A 10,824-nucleotide genomic window follows, 5' to 3' on the forward strand; every position below is an offset into this window, starting at 1 on the left:
GCATTTGAAGTAATTTTTTAAATTCAAACTGATCATGTTACATATATCGTGATTGATGAGATGAATCCTACCTGGCCAGCCAGAATATTAGTACGATAATCCAAATGTGACTTGTGTGATGGTGGTGCCCACAAAAAGGGTAGGAAGAGATATGAGACGTTTCAGGGAAAAAATTCTGCAGGATTGTGTGGGAGGCTAGTTATGAAGAATGAAGGTGAAAATAAACCACATGAGAATGGTTCCCCTGACTGGGAGGGAATAACTGGAATGAGGTCTTGGTTTGGAGGTTAAGGCAGTGAGTCAAGCTGAAGGAGAGCTGACTGAAGGAAATGTTCCTATGAAGGCACAGACTGTAGAGTATTCAGACCTGGGAGCATCCACACAGCACAGAGGGAGGGCAGAGGCTTCAGTGGATCAGCTCTTTTGGGGACTGGAAGGAGAAGAGCCAGAAGGTCAAAAATGAGCCTGAGGAAATGTCTAGAGCAATGAATCCAAGTGACTAAGAGATCTAGAGGAGACAGACACACTATCAAAGAGTTAGGTAGAGTCTGGAGTGACTGATATCTTGAAAATCAGAACAGAGGGTGTTTCAACAAGGAGCAGGTGGCCAGTGAAATCAAATGGAGGTTATAAAAAGTCATGGAAAGCAAAGACCAAGAGAGGGTTTTTGCATTTCGTAAAAATTAATATTATTCTTTACTTTTAAGAGTAACTTTTTAGAAGACAAGGGGAAAAAAAAACAGAAGAGAGTGCTAAGAAATAGGCTACCATTGACCCTGAAAACAAAAACAAAAGTTTTGTGACCAGTTTAATTTATATATTTTTGAGAAATTAAAAAGGCAAGCCACTGTTCACTCACCAGACATCCTGAAACACCTCTTTGTGTTCAAGAATAGGCTGCCAGATTTTGTAAGGAGAAACCAAAGACCACATGAAACAATTCTCTTAAAACCTCCAGGGTTGGGAAAACTGTGAAAAATCCCAGTATGAAATGTTTTCAGAAGCTTTTCCCATCTTCCATTCCTGCTTATTTGGAAGAATATTTGCAGTTAGTTGTTTTTCTAAAATAATATCTGCATTTTGGCATTGCAACATGCAAAAAGCAGCTGGCTGCTTTCTTCCTGTTTTTGTGTTTGACTCTTTAGTAACACCTGAAAAAGCTCAACTCTCCACCATGTCCTCATAAACCTCTTAAAGTTTTAGAAAACATCTAAACTTTCATTTATTCATCATAAATCTCTGTATAAACTAGTTATTTCTCAAAAATACCTATCTTCTTGCTTTCATTCCAAGGAAATGAAGTATCTGTGTCCAAAAACTCTTTTAAAAAACCCCTTTAATTCGCCGTTTAGTGAATTCTGCATGTGTTAAACATTACACTAGCTTCTGAAAAGATCAATGAATTCCTGGCCTCAAAGAGTTTACACAGTAGTTGGGAATAACATGCTCTCTTTCTCCCATGGGAGATGGTGTGAATTCCAAAAGAGCAGATATGAAGATGTGTTAAGAGTCCCAGCTCAGCTTATCACAGGAGAATGAGTGAGGAGATCTCACTGATTTCCTATTTGCTGCACAGCATTGCTCTTCCCTGAAAAATCACTTTGTCATTACAACAGGTAACTGAGGTATGAACCAGGGTGAAGAGCCAAAGGCTCTGTGAAGACAAAAATTCTTTCACCTGAATAGGAGCATGGCTTATACTTTGTTCTTTTCACTTTAGAGTGAACATTAATGATCTTTTTCTACTGATTACTGGAAACCTAATTATGATTTGTTCTAAACTACTGTAAAATTGTAAAATGAAGATTATTAAAGGGAGTGGAGAGATTTGAATGACTTTATCAAACATGAGTAAATGCATTCTTGCTTTCAAATGAAAGAACTCAGCTCCTTTACAGCAATGACTTTATTTTCTCTACCTTCTGAAAGGAAATTTCAGGCTAAGGAAATCTACCAAATTAACAAAACATTTAAAAACATTTTTAAAAATCCTCCCTTGAGGATATGTCTATTGATTTTAGAGAGAGAGGAAGGGGGAGAAGGGGGGACAGAGAGAGAGAGGGAGAGAGAGAGAGAAACACTGATGATTGGTAACCTCCAGTACATGCCCCAGCCAGAATTTGAACCTACAACCTAGGTATGTATCCTAACAGGGAATCAAACCCTCAACGTTTTGGTGTACAGGATGGTGCTCCAATCCACTAAGCAATCTGGCCAGGCCTCAACAAAACATTTCTTCAACATATTTCATGTTTTCAATAGCAAGTCCAGAAGGTTACCAGAAAGTTAGTTCAGAATCTGAATTTACTGTGCATCTCACTTTATCATAAAATATTTACAGTTGGTTTTTTTGAGATGTCTTTGTAGTTTTTCTTCAGACAGTGTCTGAAATACTAATTGAGCCATTCCTATCTGAATATCAATAACCATAATGATACTAAGGCAGATTTATAAATTTCTGCTTTTTTGGCATTGGTCATGTTTTTTAAAGGTTAAATTTCATTCATCCACTATACATTTTTAATTTATTAGCATTATATACCTTCATGCCTCTAAATTTCCCTTATTTTTCTGCTCTCAATTAGGAGGTACCATATAAGCCAACAGCTTTTTTTAAAAGATTTATTTTTTTTATTTTTAGAGAAAGGAGAAAGGAGGGAGAAGAACATCGATGTGAGAGAGGCATATCGATCCATCGCCTCTTGCATGCACTCCGACTGGGGACTGAACCTGCAACCCAGGCATGTGCCCCGACCAGGGATAGAAATAGCAACCTTTCACTTTGTGGGACGATGCCAACCCACTGAGCCACACTGGTCAGGGCTTTTTTTTTTTTTAAGATTTTATATATTTTTAGAGACAGGGAGGAAGATCAAAGGAGAGGGAGAGAAACCTTGACGTGTGAGGGAAACGTTGATTAGTTACCTCTTGCATGCCCCCAGATGGGGACCTGGCCCACAACACAGGCACGTGCCTTGACAGGGAAGTGAACCAGCGACATTTTGGTTTGCAGGCCAGCACTCAGTCTACAGAGCCACACCAGCCAGGGCACAAGTCAACAGCTTTTAGAGGTCAGTGGCAGGGGAAGAAACTATGTCCTACTTCCTTGGTAGAAGAATCTTGAAAATTCAGGATACATTAGGAATTTCACTAAAATGAAATAATGAGTTCACCTAGGTCTACCTTACTTTTATTTATATCCTGTTAGTTTAAAAGCTGATCCAACCTTATTATTTTCAAATTATCCATGTTTATTGAGCCAGATAGATCAGACATTAATTATGTCATGTGTTAATGTGATATGTTAATTCAAGAGCTTGCAACTGACTTAAGTTTAACCTCTATAATGAGATTCTGACCTTCAGAATTAAAATAAAAGAATTATTTTAAATGTGCTCTGAATTATTCCCTCTCCTGAGTAACTATCAGGGAATCAGACCTTAAAAGAATACTTAGGGTCATAGAATTGGGGAGCTAAGAGAAACCTCATATACCATTAAGGGGAGTACGGTTCAATAGCAATAAAAAATGATCTACAATGAGAATCACATGTGTAATTCCAAGTTTTCCAGTTTTCACATTTTAAAAAGCCAATGAAAATGAAACTAATTTTGATAACATATTTTATCCAAGCCAATATATCCAAAATATTATCATTTCAATATATATTCAATAGAAATTATGAATAAAGTATTTTACATTCTTTTTTTGTACTGAATCTTCAAAATCCAGCACCTGTTTCATACATACAGCACCTCTCAATTTAGACTAGCCATGTTTCAAGTACTCCATAGTCGCATGTGGTGAGTGGATTTCATAGTGGGCAGTACAGGTCTAGCATCCTTACAGATGAGAAAACAGAGGTTCAGAGAGGTGAAGTGACCAGCCAATTGATGAACTGAAGAGAGACACTAGAGAGAAAGAGATAGCATAACCTGAAATCATAAGCTTTCCCTACTGGAAAAGTTGTGATGACTTTTCCCACTTACTAAGCCCATACAATGCCTCTCTCTTCTCCCGCACCTATGAAACCTTAATCCAGGAGCCTGGCTTATGATGATGAAGTCTCTGCCCTCAAGTATAAGCAAGCAATTTGTTCCCAGGAACTGACTGTATTTGCCCTGCTCTACCCACAGATAAGATAGGGTCACTTTTTAATAAGCTGGTTGCCCTGACCATTTTGTAGATATGCATTCTTTGATATACTGACTAGTTTGCTTTTGAAGGTAAATACAATTTCAAAACACTCTTTATATTAAAGTCTCTCTTGTTCTACAAAGACAAAAGTTCCTGTGTTCCTGTTCACTCTTTTCCTCCTCAGCCAGTCAAAATTAGGGAAGTCAGAAGTCAGAAAAGTAAATGATAACGTTTCTAAAGGCCAAAAGGGAAAGGGCAGTGTGGACGTATGAGGTGAGCCTTGCATTTTAGAATTTATTCCTCTAAGGGTTTATGGACAGGCAGCACTTGTCAAGGGCAGAAGTGGCATTTTTTTTTTCTTTTTCTTTGTTTTGTAGTGACGGGAAATACTCCTTTATATAACGCATCTATGGTTACAAAGAACTTTTGTTCACACGATCTCATTTTACCCTTGGACCAATTTGTAAAGTAGAACATTTGTCACATTTCACAAGTAAGGAACTGCTGCTCAGAAACAATGCTATTACCTTTGGTCATGTTTCTGGTACCGCGGAGACCTGAGTTAGGGGACTCCCCTTCCTCAATTCTTGCCTTGCTCACAAGAGAAGAATTCAAGTGACAGACAACACGTATGGTGGAAGTATGATAGCAAATTTATTTATGAAATAATCTTGAGCATGAAACTACAAGTGGGCACCCAGCTAGTCTGAGTGCCCCACATATAGTGGAAATAAGGTAGTAAGTTTCTCTATGAAACACATTACATTTAATCATGAAGCTGCAAGTGGGTACCCAGCTAGTCTGAGTGCACTGACTATTGGGATTTTAGGGGTTTTATGCTTGTAGCCAGCTTCTAGGTTCCCCTCCTCTTCCTCACTCTAGACCTTGAGATCAATACACAGTTTCAAAGGCTTTCCTTTTTTTTTTTAATTGTTCTGTTACAGCTATCCCAATTTTCCTTTGTTGCTCTCCCCTGTCCTGCCCACCCCCCTCACCCAGTCAATTCCTACTCTGTTATCCATGTCCATGGATCATTTATACTTGCTTTTTAACTAGGCCTTTCCCCTTCTTTTCTCCCTTATCCCATTCCCCCCTCCCCTCTGGTCCCTGCCAGTCTGTTCTTTGTTTCCAACCTCTGGTTCTATTTTGCTCGTTTGTTTGTTTTGATGAGTAGGTTCCTCTTATAGCTGAGATCATGTGGTATTTGTCTTTTGCTGCCTGGCTTATTTTGCTTAGCAGAATACTCTCCAGTTCCATCCATGCTGTAGTGAAGAGTAGAAATTCCTTCTCTCTGCTGCTTAGTATTATTCCGTTGTGTAAATGTACCCCAGTTTTTTGACCCACTCATTTACTGATGGGCACATACGCTGTTTCCAGCACTTGGCTATTGTCAATAACGCTGCTATGAACAGAGGGCACTGGTGTTTCAGGATTCTTAGGGTATAATTTTTCCCAGATAGTGGAAATGAGACATACAGAACTTCAAGGTCTCCCCTCCTCCTGCACTATCATGGTTTTTCTTGTGATTTTCATAACACCTGGCAATCTTATCTGACCAGGCTCAGGGCTGCTGAATTAATTGGTGAGACATGTCTCCTTTTCATTTCCAGCCTCCTGTTGCATTCATTGTTAGAGTGCAGTGCGGGGGGAACCTGCTTTATTTCCTCTCTGGCTGCTTATTCCTAGCTGTTACCTAACACTTCCTTTGTTGGTTTTTGGGGGGCTACCTTCTTTATCTCCCTCCCACCATTATTCCTTCTCAGGGAAGACTGTTTCTTCCTTATTTCTCTTTAAATATAGATATTCATAGGCCTCTCCCCTTTCCATTAGATGCTATACCCTCATTAGATAGCCACATCTTCTCATGGTTTTGCCCATCACATATAAACTGACATCTGTCAATTCTGCTTTGCACCTGATCTATATACACACACTCCTGCCTAAAATCTCAGATTCACCAAGCACGCCCCCCAAAAAGGAGCGCTACTAGCAGCCCCAGGTCTGGAGAGAAGGCCAATAGGCACTGCTCTGGGGGAGGGAGCCAGCATGTAGCAGGGGGACGGACTGGCAAAAGCCACTGGACCACAGAGGTATGTGAATCCTAAACACTCAGAATTATTTTTCAATATTTTGATACTTTTATTCCTATTTTAAATCTTTTTATACATGGTCTTAATTCCAAGTGGCTTCAATTTTTTCTTTGAAAGCAAGAGATGTTTAAAATACAATTCTGAATGATGGTCACAGGAATCCTGTATGGCAGACAAGCCAAGTATTATTAGTCTAATTTTACAGTTCACGGACTCACTGATTTGTTCAAACATTTACTGAGCACTTATTTGCCAAGGCTCTAGGTATTACAATGATTAAGACAAATTCCCTCAAGGAGCTCACAGTCTAATGGTAAACTACTCAGTGGACTGAGGCACAGGGTGGTAAATGGTTTTTACCCAGTGAGGTACAATTGGCTAAGCACTTGGAAACTGCGGGGTGAGAGCTGGGGAGAGGGCAGGGTACAACAAACTCGTAAGTAAACTGCTTTGATTGAAGAGCACGACTGCAACAGACACACATTACAGAATCTACCGGCAAAAAGGTTAAAATAGTTTCAGACTGCCACTGTGACTGCGTTTGTGTCTTCTAATCAATGGAGCCACTGCCCAATGTCATTTCTACACTTATCCCTAAAGGCGTGGGGCGTGCCATCAGTCTGCTCAGACGCAGTGACCGTAGGTAGCTTGAAATCTAATTCTGTCACTGGGAATCGTACTGAAACTCTTTAACTAAACCCATGAACTTTAAATGTATAGCATATTTATGATATTTCTACCTGTAGGAGTTTGGAAAAAACTCTCTTCTTACCCTCATTCAGAGGATTCTAATAAGTTACAGATACCACAGAAATTAGAGAATTTGTCTATTTACATTATTTTGGCTATACAATGGTGAAAAGATTCACTGAGACACACATAAGTAATCTAAACATTATACAGATAAATACAAAGATATCACATTTAGATGGGTGTGCACACTCACGCAATGCACAACACCTAATTACAGGCATGAACTCATGAAAGGCAGTTGCTTTTGTGATAACAGTACATGATCCTTGAAGGAAGAGGCAGAGTCCACAAAGGACTGTCCATTTCAGGCCTGTCTGTTTTAGTGACACTATTTGAGATGAAGTTATTTCAGTAGGCAAGATATCTATTTCACTAACAAAAAGCAGTGAATAATTATAAAAAGAGTTGTCTTCGAATGTGGAAACCATAATAATCCAGTAATCTAAGTATGAACCACTCAAAGACACTATTGTCCTTAATACTGCTACTGACTGAGAATGAGGGAACTTCATGGGTCATTTATTGATCTGAGATTCAAACTTAATACATAATCATCCACATGGAATGTCCCCCAAACACTCAATACACAAATTCTGAAATCAGTTGCTCACATCAAGCAATTCTGTACTTTGCTATGGAGAGTTTTCTTCTTTGTCAGGGTTTTCTGGGTGTTTGCTTTTAGATGAGGAGGTCCCTAAACCTTCAGACACCTAACCACTTGAGTGATTACCTTCCACTTTACAAATAGAATGCTCAATGGGCCCTTTGGTGCTCCACAGATGTACTGTGATAGAGTCTTCCCTGGAGCTGGAACATCCAGTCAGCTTTTTGCTGGAGCTTTAACGGCAATAACCATCTCTTCATGGACGACTTGAACTCTGTGAATATCTTGGTATGTCACATATGCTAGCTAGTCTTTTGTTTTCTTTGTTATCTGTTAATCAAACAACTGTTGAGCACAATCCTTAAGTAACTCATCCAGAGCACGTTCCATGGCTGATAAGTCAGAAAGTTCCTCCTGCAGCCTCTTCTGCAAGGACACTGCTCCAAAACTGCTGAGAGCAGATCCTACCCTTCAAATGAGGTTCTTAGATTTTTTTTTTAACTAGGTATCGATCCCAACTAAGACATTGGTGATATATACTCTTCGTTTCCGTACTCCCAGGTTTGTTGCAACCTTAAGTCAAGAATACCCCCAGGAGCATTTCTGACAAGATCCATACATTTCTGAGTTAAATAAGCCAGTGATACATCAACACAAGGTCCCTTCACTTTTAGGGTTTTTCTCATGGGCACCTATTGTGCATTATCTTCTAAATTAAACTCTATTTTTGATAGCAGCAAGCCCTCCACGTTGATGGGGTCTCCTCTGCTGGGTCCACGAGCAGGCTGGTCAGTTTCCGTGCTGGCTGCTGCTAACTCCTGCTGCTCAGCCCCTTGACCTTGCCCCCACTGAGCTCTTCTGCCTTCTCCTGGTCTGGTCTTCTCCTGATCCAGCTGGACACCCTCAACACACCGTCATTCCCAGAGCTAAGCACAAACAGAGATCCTGATACGCTCTAAAGTGCACCTGGCTGGCCGGCTGTGGCCGAACATGTCACTGAACCGTGGAACATGCCCACCATTCCAAGAGTTGTAACACAGCCTGGAGGAAAGCAGGGTGACCCACAACTCTCAGGATACCTTGGTCGCCAGCCAGCTTCCCTCAGGCGCAGAAAAGGCGTCTTAAAAGGGCCGCTTCAGGGTAGACCCTGTGCATATCAAGTGATGGTGTGGAAGTGGAGAAAGCCCAGGCACTCAGTCCAGGATAATTTCACTGGGAACTGAGAAGAGCAAAAATTAGAACTAGTGGTATTTGTTTTCTGCAAAAAACTTCTAGAAGATAATTTGTAAATATATTACCAATAAGATTCAGATTAATTGAGAAACTGTGAATTCAAATATCAGTCGACCATAAGGCATGACTTGGGGAATTATAAAATAATGAGAGACCCCTCTGATGACTAGTGAGAAAGCTAGAGAATAAGAATCTGTCCCTGTCCTCAGTGTTTCTCGGGAAGAGTTGGCACAACAAATCAGGTTATTCCCCTGGATGACAGTACCACCTCTTGCCCCTGACACACACTCAAAATATAAAGACAGATCTCTAGCAACATATTCCTAAAGTTTCACATTCTAAATTCACAAGTGAACTCAGTTTAAATGTGACCTTTTCTTGGAAGCCTCTCCACCTTCCCCAGGACACGGGTAAGGACTCACTGTGCCCCACACCCGTCTACCTAGGTATGTTACAGCAATGGACTCTCCAGCCTCCCTGCCTGTGGGTTAGAGTCAACTGGTGAGTTTTTAAAAATTATTAAAGCAAGGACCCCCTAAACTAATTAAAACACAATCTCTGTGGGTTTAGCCTTCCCTGCCTTTGGTATTTTACTAAAAATAGATTAAGTCAAAATTTGCATTCTGAACAATGAAATATATAGGCCTTTCTGTCTACCTCACTGCCCACCATTACCCTCAGCTGTAGGAGCTCTGGCAATCAGGCTCATTCCCTCAAGGCAGCTCAAGTGGAAAGACTTATATTTGAAGGGCAAGGAGAGGCAGAGGCAAAACAAACAAACAAATTGCCTCAGCACCCTGTGGGCCACCAATCAACTCTGTTCACACACAGTTTCCAATCAGCTTCTTAGTGCCCCACTCTTAACAATGAATTCAGAGCCAAGAATTGCCCAATGTTTAAGAAAAGTGTCTAACATGAAAGCTAGGTGCCAAAACTTACAAACCACAAGAAAATGCAGAAGGAAACTTGAAAAATTATAATGAAAATATTAAAGTCCTCAGAAATGGAGTAGTTATTCTTGCATTCAAGAAACAAGGGATGGATGTTAAGAAAAAAGAAAGCACTAAGGAATAAATACTGGGAGATAAAAACATACTAAAGTAGACATTTAAAAATCATAGAAGAATGGAGAGATCAAATTTGAGAACATTTTCTAGGAAATAAGACAAGAAAGATCATAGGATGCCGGGAGCCGACCTAGCCCTGCCGTCTGACAAGGTCGCAGAGGGACACGGACAGTCGCAAGGCAGGTGTCCAGAAGCTCGACCCGTGGGACTTTCCTGTTTACTTAAGGTTATAAACCCCGTCTTGGGGGCCTGATTGCTCATAGAGCAGCCCCTCTGTATGGTGTTGCAGGAATTCCAGGGAATGAGACAAATAGGACAGGGGGAAAAAAGAATTGAGCACTAAGCCCTGTACCCCATTTAAAGAAGTCTATAAGAAAATTAGAGGTAAAAATAAGTGGGGCGTTAAAACCCCATGACTATGTGGTAAGGGAAACTGAAAGAACCGATGTCCGATTTATGTTAGTACTTAATTAACCACAACTTACGTAATGCCCGAATATAAATAAAGGACTGCCTGCGTGCTGCAGACAGACTGCCTGCACCTCCATACCCGACCCCTCATCATTTCACTGCGCCGACTCCGTCCGTTCCAATGGGACCCTGAAGGTTGCTGGCGCGGGACTCCGGCACGTGGCGCCCGAACAGGGACCCATTGGTAAGCTCCCGGCAATGAGAGAAAGGGGTTAAGCATGGTACCACTTTTTTGTTGCTACAAGCCTTGATATATTATTTGACTTTTGAAACTGAATGAATTACTTTAATAAAAAAAAAATAAATTAAAAAGGCATTATGTCAGTTTATTGCTTCTGTGGGCCACAAGCCAGCTGATTTTAGACCAACCATGCATTTGACAAAGCAGGAAACTGAGGCACAGAGATATGAAGTGGTTTTCCTAAGATCACTGCCAGCCAGTAAGTAAAACCTACACTACAGCAGATAA

At 40.5% G+C, this 10,824-nt stretch overlaps 1 pseudogene; it reads right to left on the reverse strand.

Moving 5' to 3' along the window:
• Positions 1-7,579: 7,579 nt before the first annotated feature.
• LOC129086104 (transcription factor E2F6-like) lies at positions 7,580-10,575 on the reverse strand (annotated as a pseudogene).
• Between the last annotated feature and the right edge of the window lie 249 nt (positions 10,576-10,824).

Source organism: Pteronotus mesoamericanus, unplaced genomic scaffold (assembly GCF_021234165.1).
Source record: "Pteronotus mesoamericanus isolate MK-2021 breed Mesoamerican mustached bat unplaced genomic scaffold, CSHL_Meso_final scaffold_36, whole genome shotgun sequence".
NCBI lineage: Eukaryota > Metazoa > Chordata > Mammalia > Chiroptera > Mormoopidae > Pteronotus > Pteronotus mesoamericanus.